This window comes from Cloeon dipterum, chromosome 4, assembly GCF_949628265.1.
Source record: "Cloeon dipterum chromosome 4, ieCloDipt1.1, whole genome shotgun sequence".
Lineage (NCBI taxonomy): Eukaryota > Metazoa > Arthropoda > Insecta > Ephemeroptera > Baetidae > Cloeon > Cloeon dipterum.
The window spans coordinates 16413687-16434079 of NC_088789.1; the positions used below are offsets into that span (position 1 = coordinate 16413687).

At 41.2% G+C, this 20393-nt stretch overlaps 2 protein-coding genes across 7 annotated transcripts in view; one reads left to right on the forward strand and one right to left on the reverse strand.

Moving 5' to 3' along the window:
* Positions 1–2002, reverse strand: part of ASPP (Ankyrin-repeat, SH3-domain, and Proline-rich-region containing Protein) — a 110421-nt gene extending 108419 nt beyond the window's left edge. Inside the window, exon 1 of one of the 2 annotated variants that reach the window (XM_065489828.1) lies at positions 1614–2002. The gene's annotated coding sequence lies outside the window, so the exon portion shown is untranslated. The remainder of the gene's footprint in view (positions 1–1613) is intronic. The other variant, XM_065489829.1, reaches the window with a different exon arrangement.
* A 2564-nt stretch (positions 2003–4566) lies between these two features.
* LOC135944409 (uncharacterized protein CG43867) overlaps positions 4567–20393 on the forward strand; it is a 108675-nt gene continuing 92848 nt past the window's right edge. For 4 of the 5 annotated variants that reach the window (XM_065491322.1, XM_065491320.1, XM_065491324.1 and 1 more), the window contains exon 1: positions 4568–4760. The gene's annotated coding sequence lies outside the window, so the exon portion shown is untranslated. Of the gene's footprint in view, positions 4761–20393 lie in introns of all 5 variants that reach the window. The other variant, XM_065491318.1, reaches the window with a different exon arrangement.

Sequence of the window (20393 nt, forward strand, 5' to 3'; positions counted from 1 at the left end):
ACGAACACTGCTCCCTTTGCTCATGTGCACCAAGCATTTCGATTATAATAAAATTTGTTTCCACCTTCTTGAATGACAGTTAGGGAGAAAGAATTTCCTGTTGTTTTATTTCAATATTTATATTACAAGCAAATTAATTATTATTACTTTAGTTACTTTATAATCCCTTCAGGCGTTAGAAACATATATTATTTTATACATCTAATATACATCGTTAATTAACTGCTAATTAATATTGATTTATCATGTTGAATATTGAATAATGATACAAATTTTTTAGTTTGTGTCTTCTGTATAAATAAATGTTTATCAAGAACAACAAAGATAAAATAGCTGCTGTGTTTTTAAGATAATAATTCAAACTAATATGAATGAAAACTAATTACGTCTGATCAATTGATTTGATTTAAATAATGAAAAAGGTTTTTTAACATTATATAATACATTGAATTATTCTATTTTTGTCTCATGCGCATATAAATATTGTACATCAACAAATTGATTATTGAGAATGTGATTGAAATTTAAAATGTAAATGCGTAGTTGTAGCTAGCAGCCTAGTTTCCGAAAAAAAATTTTTTTGATGATCATCAGTCGCAAATCTGAACTAGATGTATAAATTAATTTTTAAATTTTCAGTTAAATACCTCTCCAAACGTACACGATTTGAAAGTTTCAGTAAATCCATCGTCTAAATGATAAATGAAACTCTTACTAAAGTGTGCTAAGTGTGAATACTGATCAGTACTGAGAAACTGAAAGACCTAGCACACTGAGAATATTTTGGGCGCTTTGACAGTTTGCGCAGCTCAGAAGCGCAAATATTTGAGCAGCGTGTGCACGCGGAATAAAAAGTGTCGGAGTGGCCTTCGAGTCGGCTGACTGGCTCTGCTTCAAGAGGCGACGGCACAAAAATTTGCACACAGCATTTCTCGCTCTCTCTCATTCTGCTGGCTCCCCTGAAAAATTATTTTACTTGGGCAGCAGAAATAATGCGCGGCGCGCGTTGCTCATTGAACCTGTTCTCGTCGCAGCAACTTTGATGTGTCCTCTCCGCTGACACCCAAACGTATTGAGTTTCTGCGAAAGCTGCTCTCAGCTCTTTACCTCACAAAAAAAAATAGACACGACGATTCTGCAATAGCGATATTTGACCACTAATTTTGCAATTTGGGTTTGGCCTAATGATGATTTGCGGTTTTCGCTAGAAAAACGATTCGAACCAGCCATGGTTGGGCACGTGAAGAGTGAAATTACAAATTATGCTGCAATAATTATAAAATTAGTGGTTCTATTTTTAAGGTCATCTACTAGATCGCTGATGAATTGAATTACAACTCCAGGCAATTCAATCAGGTGAAACTATGGAACCTTAGAAATTTATAGTTATATAATAACTGATTTCTTTTGATTTTGAACAGTCGCAATGTACTAATTTACCATTTTAATTGATTCTTGTTTGTCTTTATAGCCCCAAGCATTGGTAGTTATATAAAATTCCTCCTTTAAAATTTAAAATTTTAACGTCACCAAAGTGCTTCAAAGTACCTAGTCTTGAGGAGATTTTTTTTTCTAAAATAAATTTCATTTATTTTTTGCAAGCTGCTACACACCTGTGATTCAGATGGCGAAATCCAGGCTTGTGTTGAATCCTATTGAAATTCACTGGGCGAAGCGAACGAACACTTTTGTCCGGCGTCAGCAGAAGTCAACAAAACACTTTGTCACGTTCACTGCTCACTCACGCACCACAGTCACAGTCGCGTCGACCGCGCTCGCGACTCGGATCTCGCCGACTGCATCAAGTTTAGTGTGTGTTGCAGTGTGATAATAATTCCGCCACGCCGTGGACTTTTCCCGCCTCCAGCAGCTCCACACACGCGGCTGGCTGAGAGGCCCACCCGCTAAAACAGGCGGCCAGCAGCTCTGCTCACTTTCTCTCTCTTTTTATTTCCATTTGCACACCGCGAGTCCCCACTATTCGCTCCTTTGCGCGCGCGATCTTTCTTACCTTTATACCTTTAGTCGGATATTCTCTCTGGCTCTCGGGCCGCGCGTTTCGTATATTTAAGCAGAGTGCGTGCCCCCCGCTTGTTTACATCGCTCACGTGCAGTTTATGTGACCACACCACACACTGGTGCGCCTGCTTTCCTCATTGTCAGGCCCATTTACGTTTTTAGCACTTTTGCAGATTCCTCGCTGCCCACGCCGCTCATTGCTTTGAACACGCTAAATTTAGCCCTGTCAAACGCAAAAATACGAATGACGAGATAGCCAGAATAATCGACTGACTCATTTCGACTCTTTCAGCTTGGTGAACTTTAAATGCCATCCGAGATTATTATTTCCTAATTAACGAAAAATCAATGTATTTTACGGTTGAGCTCCGTAAGGCCTAAAATTCCTGTCATGTTTATTGCCATTATGAACTCAACCTCGAGTGGTCACCTATTTTAAAAAATATTGATTCTGAATTTAAAAAAATGGGAAAATATCACAATAACCATCACAAAAATGACTGTCAAGAGAAAAGTGAGGAAGCATTTATGACAAATACCGTGTGACAAAGACCTTCCTCAGAAGGATGAGCAAAGTTGAACGTTTCTGGTGATTCTGCCAGCAATGTGAAATAGTTTTAAGTTAGATATTTGTAACAAATTTAAAGTTCTTTTTTTTATTAAAATACCTGCTATCAAACCACACCAACCAATAATTTCAGTCAAGTTCAAAGATTTATCGCAGGGTGCTCCTCTGTTACGCAAGAGCTCTTTATTAAAAATAAAAATATTTATTGCGGGAGAAAAATAGGTTTTTAAGTGTTTTTAAGTGGATTGATAAAAGGCAAGAATTGAAATCAATTTGAATTGTTGACTACAAATTAGCAGATGATTATCATATGTATTGTTAGTTTGAATAATTATTAATGTAACAGTTCGATTTCAGATTTTGCTGAATTTTTTGAAAACTTTTGTTCGTCAATGATTTTTCACTTGATTTCAATATCTTTCATCTTGAATATTGGCAAATATTTGCCTTCTGTCGAAATAAATCATGATTTTCAATAAGGAGAAAGTGCTCGCCGTTTGGTTTGCATGAAATCTTTGAAACCGATTTTCCGCGAAAATTAAACGGCAACGCGAGTAAATATACGTTATTTCCAAATTTCTAGATAATAATTGAAATAAAGTTAAACATTATTTTTCAGTAATACATAATTTAAATAATGAATTTATAACATAAAAATTACTAATGTAAGCAAAATAAAAAAAATATAAGATGCACTTTTAGTATAGCAATAGAATTGTTTGTTAAATTATTTATCATCATTTATTTTATTTCAATTTACGTAGGGATATAAAAATATTTAAATGTTATTTTATTTCTTTTGAAATAATTAAAACAAAAATTGTGATATTAACAAGTTTTTTAATAAAATAAACTATTGACTACCATCAAGTTAAAAGTGCATCTGCCTTATTGGCATAATATATAGACAACAGCTGCTACTTTCTTAACCCATTTTAACTTGAAAATAAATTGGACGATTTATTTTTATTGAACTATATATATCTTTCGCTGTGCAATGGCTAGTTCTTTCACACATCTATAATATTTTTACGATATTTACTTCACCTGTAATTACCTAATAGGTTGTCTCGTTGTCTGAGATTTTCAACTCTGTCGTTTCTGAGGTGAGCATGGGCATTCATTGTGATTTATTTTAATGTAACATCATACCAACCTTCAATCAATCAAACGTTTAAAAAAATTAAATTTTATTATAAAAATTTTCAGTTGAAATTAAATGCAGCTTCCTCAGTGATATCAAGTTGTTTATTTCTCCATTTTACTTCAGATGAGCAGGAAATTTCTATAGAAACAGCTAACTAATCACCGAGGAAGCTGAGCTTTTAATTTGAACTAAAAATAAAATAAGTTAGCACGCGATAAATGAAAATAAAACAAGCCATACTCAATTTTTAGTCACACTCATAAAATTGTGTTTCAAGATTTTTTTGCAGTTGCTGCTTGCCAAACAATTAAAGGTACAAATATTTTAATTTCTAAATAAAAAGACAATAAGTAATTTTTGCTTGTGAAAAATCCTGTGTTTTAAAGGGTGAATAATAGTGCGCGGATTCTGATAATTTTACTCTATAACAAAACGATAAATTGCAGGTCGAACTTTTTAACCTTTTAATGACCGGGTATTTTTAATCTGTTTTTTTTCTGATATTTTTGTTTCGCATTTTGATTCAAATGATTTTTCTATTAATCTAACTGAGTATAATAGAACCAACACTTCGCCATCGGTGTAATAGTGAAGATGTGTGTACTAGACAGCCGGAAGACTCTGCTGGTGCGCGCAAAGATGGCGTTGCAATTCACCTCGTTCTTGAGGCGCGCTCCATGATTGGCCGGTAGGGCTGCAGATGGCGTAGCCGTGCCAACGTGTTTCAACAAGTTTACACTCCCAAATTTACTACGAGTTCTCACGCATGAGTTTGACGACGCAGGGATTGGTCGATACGCGTGGCGCGTGATTTGAACTGGCGTAAAAATCCATCTGATTCGTGCATCGCCGATCTGCCGGAAGTGGGGCCCGCAGCTGTTGCAGTCCTCTCGTGAATCGAGTGAAGAAGTCTTGTTTGGTGACCGTGATTAGTCAGCCGCTTGAATCCTTATCAATAATCGGGTGTCGGAGCCGTCGGCTGACGCGAACTGCGAGTCCAAGACACCGTCGAGTCGGCGGCTAAACGTAAGTACAGTCCGCGACGATCGTTAACCTCGAAAAAGCAGGCAGCCACCAGATCTTTGGGCGGTCTCGAAAACACCGCCCTTGTTCGCCGACCCACTCGATGCTGCATTTTCCGCTTCGACTTTTCCGTGACCGTTTTCCACGTCGCTGTCGCCGATTGGGGACTGTGACGCGTGTCATGCGGGCATTTTGCGAATTTCGGCTGCACTAATTATTGATTTCGAGACGGTTCGCACGCTTTTTTTTCTTTTGCCGACGGCTATAGCGTGGGAATTAATTGCTCGTCACTCCCTGCTGATGTGAAAAGTCGCTTTTCTTGCGATTGTTGCATGCAAGACGGCTTGTTAACATTTCAAATGAAAAGCCTTTGTAAATAACTGCAGCGATAAAGTAATAAAATGTCATGACATTGCCCTCTTTAATTAATAATTCATTTTCAAGAGTTTCACACCATTGATTTTGGCATACCCGTTAAAATCTTGAAATCGGACTGAAAATGAGAATTTTCAGATATACCAAAGGATTTCTACAATCGTGAACATCAGTTTTGCACGTGAAGCAGTCATTCAGAACAGAAACCCTTGAGGCAGATCCTTTGCTGACTGCCGAAGTCACTCGTGCATTTAATTCCAATTTGGTTATTCTATTCGAATCCATCGTTTCGTAAATTTCGCAGGCACATTAGCATGTGGGCAAACCAGGTTGGAGAATACCCGCATTTTCATTTTATTGAGCCGCAAGCAGAGTGGGTTGCACGAATCGCTGAAAGGAGAGCGCTGCCCCCAGTGGCCAAGCTCAACTCTTTTCATGTGGGAGCCGCCGCGTTGATTAGCATGTTTTATTTTCTGACGAAACCACCGCGAAGAAGGCGTAAAACTTGCACTCTCGAGTAATTTCTCCGGTCTGCCGGCAGCGACAGCCTGAAAATTGGGCCATCCTTGACCTTTAGCCTGTTCACCAACTCAACCCAATGCGTGCAGACACGTACGGTGTCAAGTTCTTGGAACTTTGATGGTTCTCTGCACCGCGTCATAATTTGTTGCATGCAGCCCCAGCGATTTCTCGTTATTCGAAGATCCCAGATTAGCTAGAATATTTTATTTTTGTAAGTGTAACTGGTGAGCTGTTAGACTAAAAAATAATACTGTTGCCTCAAAATCAATAAGACTCTTAAGTATTTAATTATAGTCCTGTGTATGTTCGTGACTTTCCTTAAATGTAATTTAATAATACATCTTTCCTAATATACTTTAAAAGCCTATAGCATGTGTATCGTTTTCTGGTGCTTTGAGCAGGTTTAAAAGGATGATAGTTTGTTGCGTTTATCAATCTTTAAATGCTACTATGAAAGCAACTTTTAGTGTTTCTATCTATTTCTTTTTATTACAACACGGTGCGTTCAAACGAAACCCATCAGACAGACACAAACATGAAACAAACATTTCCCAATAAAATACCTCCTGTGATAATCCAATCCGTTCATTAATCTGTCGCGAGCAGCTCGCCTTTCGTACTCGCAATTTCGAAATCCTACACAGAGACAATCAACAAAGTGTAGGATTACCAGCATTCCAATTAGGAATATAGTCGGCCTCATGCTGCAAATGCACATAATTAATAGTCGAGTGTCGCTGGACTCGTATGTCAAGCATATCGGATTCCTCCCACTCACTAATGCAAAGAGTTCGAACAGAACAAGAGTGTATTTATCGAATTTATTTTATTGCTTTTGTTAAATGACGTATCGAATGTAAATTAATGTAAATCTCTGTACTGCAATATTTTATTAAAATGCCCGCTTAGAAAACGTATCTCTTGCTTTTATTTTTCAATATTGCTTTCTTCTCAATTGGATTAATAAAACTTATTCGTTTTTGGTTTATCATGTAGACCGTTGACAAATCTATTCACCTTCTGAATTTCACTCTTCACATTCACGCTTGATCTGGCTTGGAGCAGGTTTACGGCCCGGCGTGGAAGAGGGCCTTTCATAATGCACCATCCGCAGCAGCAAAAGTGGTTTCTCGTAATAAACGCTCGCCCGCCATGGTGGTTGCATAAGTAAAGAGCGCGTTGCCCACAGGATGCGAGCGAGCGGGCGTCGATATTTCGTTCTGTCAAACGCAGATAAGGGTGTTGCCAGCCGACATGATTATGCCTGTCTCCATTTCACTCGGCGCCTGTCCGACTCATTTGCATGAGCACATCTCGAAAAGTTTGGCTCGTGCGCCGTGTGCGGTTATCGCTCTCATTCAACTCACGCGGTGGCAGTTTTGCGTCTCGCTATTTATCTGCCTGATGCTGGAGAAATTCGCTCTAGGGAAGATAATATTTTCCAATGCCACTCGAGCTTCTGCAGGGTTACAATTGCCAACGCTGACGTCGCTGACTGACGATGAGGAGACCAAGATTTATGCTACGACAAATATGAGACAGAAAATGATCTGTTGGGTCCAGGATGAGTTGATAAAAGTGAACAAGTGAAGAAAAAATTATCTTGCAACTGTTTTTGCCCCTCAGACCTCTTCAGCAAGACAAACCCAAACTACAGATTTTGCTGCAAAGGCTTCTGAATCACCTCCCGTTGAAAATTTATTTACAAGAGATGCAAGTCACTAAATTTACCCTTACAAAAATGCACAATCCTTAACAATTTTTACTGTTGAAAATTTCCTACCTTACACAATATCCCTGTCCAATTCTGCAAGTAAACATGAAGGGATATATATTATTTTCAATTTTACTGCTTTGAAACGACAATCCCGCCTGCGCAATCATCCCTCTTCATCATCCGTCTGTCTCGTATCCATAATTTTCCAATTAAAATTAAACACTGGCAACAAATTCGGCAAGCTGAGAGGACAGTGATAAATTGTCACCGAACACAGCTGTTCAATTTCTTGCTGAAGCACGCGCTCGCTAATCTGCAATGCCGCCTTTAATGAATTCCAACTCACACGACGCCTCGGAGGGACTGAGGCAGACAGCTTTTCGCTAATAACTCTTTCGCCTGATAAGCTGCACACAAGTTTTAATGCAGGCCCATCCTGAAATTTACGCCGGTTGTTGGCTTGTCACTCATGGGGCTGCACTGCCAGAGCGCGCATCTGTTGCGCCGGAACACCCCTTGCACGCAAAATGGTCAACTTTGTTGGCTTTTAGCAAAAGTTTCTGCCTGTATCATGCGTGCTCGACCAGCGTAATTCAATCAAAGAGAGCCATGGGGCCGTAGAAATGAAAAACTTGTTGAGCAATGCGCCGACACAAACACTCAGTCAGTGGGTCATACATTTTTTACCAAGATTTTATTGAATAAAAAAATTAAAACATTATTATTTCCAACCTTTACTGATAAAAAAATTATTAAAACCCATTTACTGCAAATTATTTGTTAGAATTTAATAGAGGAACAATAGCGAGAAAATAAAATTTTGTACACGTCGATTCCGAGCATTGGACGTATGGGGTCCGTTTCTCAAGATTAAAATTTGAACAAAGAACAGTTGCCACGTTGCATTATGAGTGGTATTATCCTGTTCGGGAGCGGAGCTAATATTTTGTGAACAGGCACCTGAGCTCTCGGCAATAAAGGGTCCCCCTGCTCGGATCGTGGCGCGCGTGTGGGAAAGAAGAGAGCGAGGAAGGAAGCGGCGCGCGGCATTAGCTTGAATTAGTAACAAGGCGGCCCCGAATAAGCCCCGAGTACTTGTATTATTATTCTGCAACCAACGATGTGCTACTGCTTTAGCATGCACAGGGGAAAAGTTATCCACTCCATATTATTATGAGATGCTGCTCCGCTTTTTTTCGCCGCGCGCGACCCTCGCCTTTTTCTCTCACGCGCTCGCTCGCTGCCTTTTTCGCTAGAGGAAGAGACTGTGTGTGTGTGTTTTATGCTTGTATGACTATGCTGGCTGGAATTGCCTTGGAAATGTGCAGCCGCTGCAGCTGCCGGGAACTGGAGAGAGAGAGAGAGAGAGAGAGAGAGAGAGAGAGAGAGAGAGAGAGAGAGAGAGAGAAATCTCGACAGTGTTGCGGACCAATTTGTAAAAAGCGGTGCGGCAGCTTTTGGATTACTCGGGAATTTGATTACCACACTGATGAAATGGTTGCCTGAATGGCGCGGGAATTTCATTCCGTTTATTGTTTCTCTTTTGCTCGAGTAAATCGCAGTTGAAATTCATATCATTCATTTGCGTTTTATTTGCCAGAATCATTCTTCATATTATTCTGCTATTTTCAGAGCAAACACATTACTTCATCGCCCATTCCGAATTTAAACACACTATAGTCGTACTTTCAGCTCCATATGCCGGACAAACAAAGAGCTCCACACAGCAACGAAATAATAGGGAGCCGAAATGAAATCAAAACATTTGCGTTTGCTCTGTTTCTCTATCAGCGGAGGCGGTGCTTTTAGTTATCCCGGGCTAGCACATGGTGATGGTCCAATTCATCAGAAACAGACCAAACTCGTTGTCCTCGAGTGATGATTTAAGAGTGGGCGAGAGGAGGAAAATGTTCATGAAGGATTATCTTGTGGGATGTAGTGTCAAAGACAAAAACGAAAGTGCTAAAAATACCAGGAAAGTTTTGTGCACAAGGAAGTTCAAGAGAATCTTTTTTTTAACCACAGTGTCGTAATATAGCAGCAATCTCATATTTTTGCCCTCACAATCAGAAATAAGTCTCCTCTGGTTCGTTTCAATTTGGATTTTCTCGCGCACTCTGCCCATGTTCCAACAAACAAAGCAGCACGGTGTTCTATGTCAAATATCAAAAGCGAAAACAATCAGCCAGCAGTTCTCCACATCTTCATGGAACCATTTTTCATTTGCAGACGACGACGGGTTTCTTTCATTGTTTGTTTGCTCTTTTATCATCATTTTCCTAGAAGCGCCAGACGGCAAAACAATAACGACCTCTTCATTCAGTCTGAGAGCGAAGCCCTTTTTTCTTCCACTCTCTTTAGCATTATGTGCAGGTTCTTGTCAAACGCAAGCAGGCACGTTGCAGAAAAGGAAGGAATCTATTGGTCGGCTCGTGCAAAATTATTTCAAACGAGCATTTTTGCCACACATTCATTCGCCTAATGGGCAAACTCGGCGGCCGTATTCATTAAAAGGCACTGTTACTGTTATTTTATGGAGCAGCGCGAGGCGGCGAGTTGCAGATGCCGCGCTTATTTTTCGCAGCCGTGGTTACTTATTGCTGGCTGAAGGGTGCACGACTGATAATTATCGTCAAGAGCCATTGAGCTCAACAAGAGACGGTGGCGCAAAGTGACAACAAAATGCTCTACAAACTGCTGTATACGTCAAGCACGATGACTTTCAAAAATTTAATATCGTTTCAGAGTGGAAAAATGTAAATTAGCATAATTTTAAATTACAAAATCTTATACGTAAGGGCATCTGCATTTAAAATTACGGACGAACACAGTTTAGAAGCATTAATAAAGCTGAGCTGTTCAGGTTGGCCAACAGCATTGGAAAGATCCCTCTCATTTGCCTGGCATTTGAATAATGAGCGAAGCGCGAGTGAGCAGCACCAGTTCGGCTGCTGCCTCACTGACAAACGAGCTCCACCCTTGACAAGGTCACGATGTAACAGCCGCTCGGCAATTTAGCTCTGCAGCAGCACTAAATCATCATTTGGTTCTTCCGCCCTGTACAGCGTTAAGCGTTTTCAACACAGAATTAGCAAATTTGTTATTTTTCCTCTAGAAAGGTATTTCATCATGACTCCTGATAGATTGCTTTGTGATTTTAATTTAACTCTCCAATGATGTAGTTATTAAACACAGGTGCAGCTCTGAAAGTTTAAGCTTTAAAGTAATCTAAATAGTCGGGATTATTTAAAAAAAAAAACTAAGATTAGATAGCTAAACAAAATAATTTATGTTTTATTACATTGTGACATTACAAATAAGGCTTTATGAATTCATAGTAGAATAATGAATCAGCAGGAACAGTTGCAGCAAAAATGGCAAAGTTAACACGAACGTGGAAACATTTGCATAATGTCTTTTGAAAAAAGAGTGACACGCTGAATGTAGCGAGGTATTAAGAAAGAAATAAAGAAAGCCGACTTTTAGCATGGTTGTTGTGATTCATTTGACTCGTGCTGCTTGAGCGGAGAATCTTCCGCTTGTGTGCACCATAGTCATCGTTTCGCGCGCGCGTCCTCCGTGGGTCGAACTGGCAGACGAGAGAGAAACACAACTTGACCTATTATAGTCATCACGCATGGTAGAGCTTTGTGCCGAGTGTTATTAAAATCTCGTCTCTCGGCGTGAGCAGCAGACAATGACGCGTGTTTGTCTTTTACGTCTTTTACCTTTGCACGCCAGATTTCAATCTCTCCTCGACGGTGCAGACGAAAATCCAATTGCGCAACCAGAACTGATGTTTACGTATGCGAAACGGCACGTCAGGTCCGATAGTTCCTCAATCAGCGATGTCTCTCGCCGCATATATAATTAGTTTAAATCCTCACGCACTGAAATCGAAAGTGATTGCACAAGGTCGATTTTGTGGATAGCCTAAATTTCACGTTGCTGATAGTCAGACAAGGACTAAAGCAATTTAAAGGTTTAGAAAATTCTTTTGTCCACTTCCACATCCACTATACATGCTACTTTTATGCCAGCTTTACCCGCAAAATTGTCATTTCCAGACTCCAAGGGACATATATTTTGAGGGAGATGACCCTGCCGCAGTCATTTTCTTTGATACTCTGAGAACAAAGGTAGCCCTCGGCTAGAAACTCATGTGGGAAAATGAACTATTCTCTCTGCAAAATACAGAATAAAGAGCCCGGGCACGGTTTTAACACAGAAAACGAGCTAGCTGCTCTCGAAAAAACTATATTTTTTGCTCGGCAACTTTCCGAAAGGATGCTCTAGCCTGAGGACTTCTGGGCAGAGAAGTAACTTTTCGGTCGAGTCGTATTCATTTCGCAACTGCTTCCTGAGTCGAGCACGCTGCCGACGGCTGCATCCTCTCGCTGCGAATCCAGTGGTCCATCGAAACTTCTCCGCACTTTAGCGCTTGCGATTGTTGCAAAGTTCGCAACACTCCTAAAACTCGATAGTTTGTCAATGTGACCAATTAAGTGAAATTTACGGCACCATTTTGTAACTTTTAAAGTTTTGTGTCCCGCTCAGGGCTTCCTAGAATGCTGATAAGAAAATTCATTATCTGGTGCCTATTGTGGAGAGGACACTTCATCCCTTTTCATAATCCAAGGAATGAGAAATGCCGCAGTGTGGTTGCGCACTGCATGTCAGCTTGTACATCAGCAGTTGCGGCGGCTGCCCGAAAATGTCTCCCGGGAAAAGACCGCCAACGCCGTTCCTATAGCAAAAACCGTCAGCATTGGCGGAAATTCGCTCGAAGAATGGATGCTTGCCAAAATTAGCCGACATACATTCTGATAATTATGTGCTTGCTCCTCAGGAACGGAGCGGGCGTCTGTTTGGTGGTTGTTTTTGTGCAAGTGCCGGCCAAAAATTCACTCTCTGGGCAGATATTTGGCAAGCTTGTGCTTTCGCTTTTTGCTGCCAAAGACCACCGCAACTGCAGAAGAATAGAGTTGCAGATTTTTTACTTCAAATTTGAATAAACTGAATATTTATTATTATGAAATCAAATGAAAGAGTCTATAATAATAGTGCTTTTAGAGGATTTGTCCCCATACAAATCAAGAAATAGGAATAAATTGAAAATTTATAATCCAGCAAGTAACAAGTTTTTGAGACAAGATTTAAGTTAGCTCTACTTGATTTCAAGTTTGCAGTGAACCCCGCGCTATTAATGATTATTGTAGGGTGAAAGAGCTACCACATTTATTTCCAAATTTAAATTACTCTCAAGAAGTTCAAACGAGCGGAAGAAAGTTTGCCCCATCTGGAGAAAAATCCGGCTTGAAATAGTCTGGCTCGGTGCATTTGGTGCGGTTTGTCGCCGGCACATGTGACCCAAGAGGGTTTTTCGTCGCCTTTAAAAACGAGAGCATTCACAGCGGTAAAGGTGTGCTTGCCGGTCGCTGCCGCCGCCGCCGCTTGGTTAATTTAAAATGAAGCACCCGAAGTCGGCGAATAAAAGAAGCATTTAAAGCGTCTTTCGCTCGGCAAGAAAGGGTCTAATAAAATATTCAAACCCCTTTTACCCGCATTCGCACACACGCTCGGGCTGTCGTAAATCCAAAGCAGAGGAGCGGCTCTTTTTTTCACTTGCTTTGAGTTGCAATCACATCGTGCTGATGCAAATTGAAGTTAAATCGCAGGGAAGCTGCTTGTTTACCTACGCTGGCCCTTTAATCCCCGCTTTTATTGCGCTTATACCTCTCTCTCCGTGCTGTTTGTTCCCAGAACACATGACCCGCTCTGCTTATTCGAATAATCCCTGTTTAATTTTACTGCCCCTCGTGTGCTTCTTGTTATGCGGCACGCAATTCGCAGATAAAATGGGCAACCGACGGCAACCCGCCGAATTTATGAGCGTTCCACGCACCGATCCTTTTGTTGCTCTCAACCCAAGGTAGATCGAGACCATCGCCGTGGCTGCGAAACAGCAGTAGTCAAAGCTGAACATAAGCTTGTCATAACTTAGACCGGTAAATTAAGTGAAAATATCAAATAGACATTTTTATTAATTATTATATGCTGTCGAAAAAATACACCACCTCATTCTAAATTTGTATTTAACTGCTGAGTATTATGCAAATCAACTACGTTAATCTAATTACTATTTTTTATATTAATATATATTCCTTTTTAAAAAGTCCTTTGACGAAACCAAATACAGTTTCACTGCAAAAGTATTTCCCATACCGCCTGTTGCACTTTTGCAAACCAGCATCATTTCGGACCAATTTCGGAAATGGCCAGGGGCAAAATGTGATCGGCCGCTGCGTGATTTCGTGCTGCAAGATAAATTCGCACTCCGCACATACCGATATGGCGGTTCATTAATGCAAATGAATCCAGCAGTCGCACCTGGCCGACGTCCTGCTGGTAATTTACAGCGCGAATAACACAATGCAATTAGCATTAAATATGCGGCGGCGTCGTAAAAACGGCAAAAATGGTGCATACAGATGTTTATCACGCCCTGCATTCGTAGCTAATGTGCCTGTTCCAGCTCGGGCAGCGACGGCGGCGGCAGGCAGGGTAACGAGTGCGGCTTTATTATTACACCTACACATGTGTCCCCCGCTAATAAATACGCCACAATGCTGACTGAGAGAGTTGGCGAGCGAGCCACTGCATTTTATTATGCAACCCTCCCGAGGGTCATTAGAAAAATTTATGAGCAAAGTTTTCATCTGTGCGGTACCGTGGTGTAATGCGTTTTGTTTCAAATTTTAATTGGCACCAGCTACGTCCGTCGTACCAAATTTGCATTTAAATTATTTTTTCGCACTTAATTAAAATTGGGCCCGTGTAGAATTTTTTAGCTTTTTTAACTTATGTCGGAAAATGCCGAACGTTGACTTTCCCAGCTCACGTGCGCTGCTTGAATCGAGGCTAAACGTCTCCCATATTTCAGCACTTTTGACTTATTTGTTGGGATTGAGTTCAGAATAAAACTCCACTTTAACTGTCGCCGTAAAGCACAAGTTAATCTCTCGCTTATTACCCAGCATAGAAAGCTGTTTGAAAATTTCATGCCAGCCTAAAATAAATCTAAGCGCAATATCACCCTGGCCGATCTAAAGAGCCGGCCTATGTGGCATTCGGCGTGGTATCACTTATTCAGCATTCGCGTCGGCGAGCGTCCACGTAGCCAGCGTACGTGTATATTTATACACTTTGATCCCCAAAGGTAAAGCACACACACGCCATGCACGGCCCTCTCAGAAATAATAATTCATGCCGTGTGCTGTGTTTGTGTGCAAGCCAGCGAGTGCGCGCACTATCATTATACACAAAAGCTACACCCGTGTCTGATAGCTTGTAATAATATCAAAGCCGCTCGCATAAAATTCCTACAGTGATGTCTGTATTAAGGAAATTCTAATGACGAGATGATTGAGTCAACTGGAATTGGATTTCTGTCTTCCATCAGACACGCAAAAGAAATTAGCGTTGACACCGTTATGAAACTATTTTATCTCGTCTCACAGAGAACATCATTAGAGATCAGCTGTTATAATATTTTTTGTAAGTCTTGAGAACACGGCATTCTGCAATTTTAATTGTAAGGGACTTAGAATTAGAGAGTAGGAAAACGACCCTCTGACTTTTTTTGCCGGTGCTTAGCAAATTTCCGTGTTTACGTGCGTGCTCTAATGTAATTCATCTTTATTTTTTTGCTCCACGCCCATTTTATTATTATAAATGGCTTGCTCTCCCCCTTTATAAACATCAACGCTTACTTACATCAGCTGGCATGCCTCGCTTAATTAAATTTATTAAATCAAAGAGTAATTTTCATCTTGAACCTATATAGAGTAATTAGGTTTCTTCTGAAGAGAAATAGCATGCCTTTTGAAGTTTACTGTCATAGAGGAGAGGCTTACAATTTATCGAGAAATTCGTCAAATTCTGATATTTAACTCTTCCTTGGTCCTAATTTGACCATTGCATATTGTAGAGATTATGTTTCAAACTTTAATTTTGATTTACTTATAATTTTAGACAACAATTCACATTAATGTCAATTGTAACCCTGTACCAATCCACTTAATGCATAATATATTACTTATTTAATTTCGCAAGTACGACAGTGGGTTCGTAAGGCATAATTTTAAGACTTCGACTCATATGAAATAGAAATTATGCAAATGCAATAAATTGAAACTTGCAGTTCGATATGAAACCCAGCAGGTGCAGCTCGTAATGCACAGCCCCTCTGGTGCACTTTCCGTGCTTGTCTGACATTAGAAAAACGGCCTTTTCGCAGGCTCACCCCTCTAGTACGCGCACAAAAACGGAATCTAGCCATATTTGAATTATTGAGGCCTTATTCGGCGGGGCAGCCCCAAAACGGTCACAAAATTTATTGTGGCGGTGCGCGCAGAAAGCTGCCGGCCGCGTGCGTATGAATATTCAATTTTCAATCGCACTAGCCGCCTGCATGCTGAAGAGTTACAAGGAATTGATATCTGCCTGCTCTGCCGAAATGCTGTCGCCTGGCGGAATGAAAAAAGTTTGCCCATGGCTCGGCGGCCGCTGCCGCCGGCGAGCCATAAAATATTTCCCTCAGCCGGCATCACCACCGCCGCCGCCGCCACGACTACTACCTTTAATATTAAATTTGCAGCAGCCAAAGATCTGCGCTGAATGGGCGCGGCGAGGGGCTTGTTTGCAGTCCCCGCGCCGTCAACCTCCTTTTGCCGCTGCTACACCCAAAATGGCCGCCGTCCATTATTGAAAAGAGAAAAGAGCCTTTCACCATTGCTCATGGCAGCCTCGAACCGCGATTTGCATAAATGTACCGCAAACACTGGGCCCGCCACGCACATTTCCGCTTTCGAAGGTGCTGAACACGCACCCTCACTCTCAGCACTCTGACCCAAGTGCGCAATTTCGGCGGTCAGCTCTCTCTCTCGGTGCGTAAACAATGGTGCTTGAACTTCATTTAAAGCCGTAAATGGCTGCTGAATTTGGCGTGTGCCGAATACCTACAGTGGTGTCATAGCTCCTTCGCACATTCCATTTAGTCTGATAATAGCTAATTTAGTTCTGAGTAATTTTTGTTCTTTTTCGCCACGTACTAGTCAAGTATCAACGCTCCAGAGGCGAGCTCTTTTAAAATACTAATTGTATAATTAACGAGATACCAAACTGACAGTGAGCTTAGTGACTAAATTATTTTATTCACTTGCATCGTAAATTCATAAGAGGAAAATTTGTCCTGACCAATGCAATCGATACATCTGTTTATATAATTCATTCGCATGGTTTCCAATGGGTGCCCTCGAAATTTGTAGACACGGATCAGAAGCTGATCTATATTTTACAGCATTGCCGTAGCATCAACTGAAATTTACCGTCAGATTTGATGCTCCAGTTGAGCTGCTAGTGTTCGTGTTGTCATGCTGCTGTTGCGGGTGTGTGCTGTGCATATACATTTGGTATATTTACTGTTCGCGTTCGGCAGCGTAACTACCGTGCCGGCCGTGCAAATATTGATTGCGGTCTCATCGGAATTCAAATGGCGCGTGCATACATTTCGCAAATGAACTAATGATGTATTGTCCTAGTTTTCAATTTGTTATTGTCCTCCCTCGGTGTGGTGAATCCAATCAAACTGGTGCACGCCGTCAATGATGGCTGTCATTCGAATGATGCCTCCTGAACCGTAATCACACAAACTGGAACAGTTCCAGCTACGATTCCACTCGTGCGCGCCGAACAATGGTCATTTATATTTCTGCGCAAACATGAAAATCGTTGTGCAAAAAATGTATGCGTTCTGAAAATAAAAACGGCCTTAATTTTAGCCCGTTCTCATTCGTTTAATTATATTCCAGCGCTATTGTTCCCGGTGGGTGAAGTTTATAAATAGTCCGACTCGTGAGTACCGCGGTGGTGTGTTGCGTACTTTACACTGCCAACCTTGGAAAACACGGACGACGGCGCGGGTATTATTTTTTCCGCCGAAGGCAAACACGCGCCAATTTAATTTCGCTTGCGGTTTCACCCCGACCGCTCAAGGAGAGCAAAGTTACATTGCTCCTCGAGGTTATCCTTAATTTTCTGCCTGGTTGGACATCATCACTGCATTAAAACACCCTCGCCTTATTCGCCCAACAGAGGGCCCAGCAGCGCAGCCATTTCGGCCCGTTGTGCCCGCGTCACTCAAGCCTGAAAGAGCCAGAGAGATCCTGGGTGCCTGGCGAAGGCAATAAAATTATTATGCTCCCGACTTTTATGGGTGTCCACTTCAGATCGCCCGCTTCCAGCCGGGGATATTGCTTCCACGAACTTGGTTTGTCGCGCGCGAGAGAACCGAGTCGATCGTAAAATTTTGCAAGGGAGACGGCCAAATCATCAAAACGCTGGAAATAATGGAATTTGCTTCAGAATCAATCACAAGATCGTGTGTAAATTTTTTTATTTACCAAAATGGCACATGAATTCTTCCAACCCCCATCTGCACCGAGACATTTTGATGATACTAAAGAAAAATTTAATGAAGATTTTTATCCGTGAACTCTCTTTTCCAAATGCAACGCCTCCTTTGTTAATATAATTTTAAGTGCATAAACAATTTGCTAAACATGAAGGCCGTAAATGGCAAATAAAAACATATTTTTATGTGAACATTCTGATTTCGAGTTGTGGTCAACCATGACGGGGTTGAAAAAATTATCGATCTATGAGCTTCTTTTCTTGAATATCTGCTCAGCACTTCCCGTAGGTCCCAATAACATCGCCAAGCGGAAAACATTGGGCTCGAGTGGCCGTAGATGAGCTTGGGCCCAATGTGGCCATCTTTGCACCTCATCGCACCGCGATCTTTTATTGAAACATCACACATTTGTCCCGAAATCGACTTGAAATCAGCAAGTGGCGAGTCCTTCCAGTTCATTGAGCTATATTTGAGCCTTTCGAGTTGTTAAATTAACCACCTTTTGTTAAATATTTCCCATTTCCTTAACACTCCAATCTATCTGGGATTTTTCGAAATTGGTTCTTTAAAATTTTTGCATAATTTTCTGCAAGAGATAGGAGATAGTAAATTAGGATCATCAAAAAAGATTCCGCATTCAGCAAATGAAGTAATATTTTTTTGATCAAAAGAAGCACGTGTTCCGGTCTAGTGGTATTTTACCGACGTCCCCCTGTCGCAGACAGTCTATCCAATCAAGAAGTTCATAATATGACGGACTCCCCCTTCCGCAAACCAAAGTGCTATCGTAATCATTGCACCAGACGTGCATGTTAGCGGGCTAATTTCATTCATTACTGCGTCTGACAGATAAAGTAATGGCCCCTCGTCATCCCCCCCGTTTGGCCGGCTCGCTCGTTCGGCGGGGTCAGGTTCGCAATTAGCACGGAGCCGCTCCACCGAGATTGCAACCCCTTTCGCTAATGTGTCAGCCCCGGCATTCCGACTGCTGACACAGCCTCCTGCGCTAACTCAGAGCGACAGTGGTCAGAGGAGCGGCGAAGAGGATATTACACTCTCCACACTGGCCGCGGCTACGTCGCAGCGTCACGAGAAGCAGCAGCCTTCCAAACTTGTTAAATGACAATTGAGTTCAATTACCCAAGGTTGCCAACGACTAATTTCGCTTGGAAATGTATTCAGAGGCAATTTGTCAGGGCAAAGGACGGTCGTTTACCGGCCAAAATTTCCAAATATAGTGGGAGAACGCGTATGGCAACTTGTTTGTTTTAAGTTGGGTGTTGCTATTTGCATGAAAATATGGAAAGTTTTATTGAGGGACTGTTAAAAACTTTAATATAATTTTTTGTCGTTTAATCTCTGTTCCGCCGTGTTGTTTATAAAAAATTATATTTTAATTTGTAATTACTTATAGGTTTAGCCACTCAAAATTGGAAATAGTTCAAGCACTACCACTTAAATAATAATTATCAGCCTCAAAGAAAGTGAGATTGGTGTATATCTGTGATAGACCTCTCTCAGCAAGTTATCACTTTCATTCACAGGAAATGAAAAGTTTTTACCCGAGCTCTACGCACGTCATGCAGCGCGCAGCAGCGAAATTATAATAACGTGAGCCGATCAAATTACACTCCACCGCGTGCAAATTAAATTGCTCCCTGCTTGGCGTTGAATTCAATTATGAAAAGTATTATGGAATTTAAGACGCTGCAGATCTCGAGATGACGCGGCTGTGGCTGGAGGAAAGCCTCTTTACATGGATTTATTTCCACGGCTCGTTTTGCAGCTGGTTTGCAAATTTGCTTGTGCTCGTTGACTCCAGAAGTATAAGCATGAATTATGGCGGAACGCGTTTTTCTTTAGGCTCCTTTATTCTCTGAAAAATGTAGACAAGGGTTTTTAATGAGTGTCATTCTTCACGTTTTGAATTACATGAAACTGCCTCCAGAAAGTCTTAATTAAAAGCTGACGCTGCAAGAAAATTCGCTTTGTTTGATTGGTTTAACAAAAAATCTGAATTCCAAGCCTTCTAGTTTAAAATGGCACTGATTGATTTTTTTACAAATTTTACCCCTACATAATCATCATGCAGCTTGGAGTGGCAGGTCGATATTGGACCGTGGCACCATTAAGTTTGTTTCCATTATTTTTCAGCCCCTTCATTGTTGTGTTTCGTCATTATGCTAAAAGCACTCTTGTTTTTTATCCATCCCTTTATGGAGCTGCTCTCGTAAAACCCGCCCGCCGTTCGTTCGCCATGCAACGGTGCCGTGCGCTGTGCTGTGCACAAGAGCGGCTGGGCATTATCCACAATTGATTACCCCATGTGAATGTGTATGAGTGTGCCGACCAACTGCCAGCCAGCCAGTATGTGCCTTTTATTTGTTTCCAACGTGAATATGGCGAACACGAAATGTCGGTCAATTGTTTCAGAGGGCTTGATTTACTGCCGAGATTTGAGGAACACGCCGGTCGTCTGGAGCGGTTCTTTTTAAAATTTCAGCCACGAGCAGTTAAAACAAATGGCCTGAACAGAGATTACGTACAG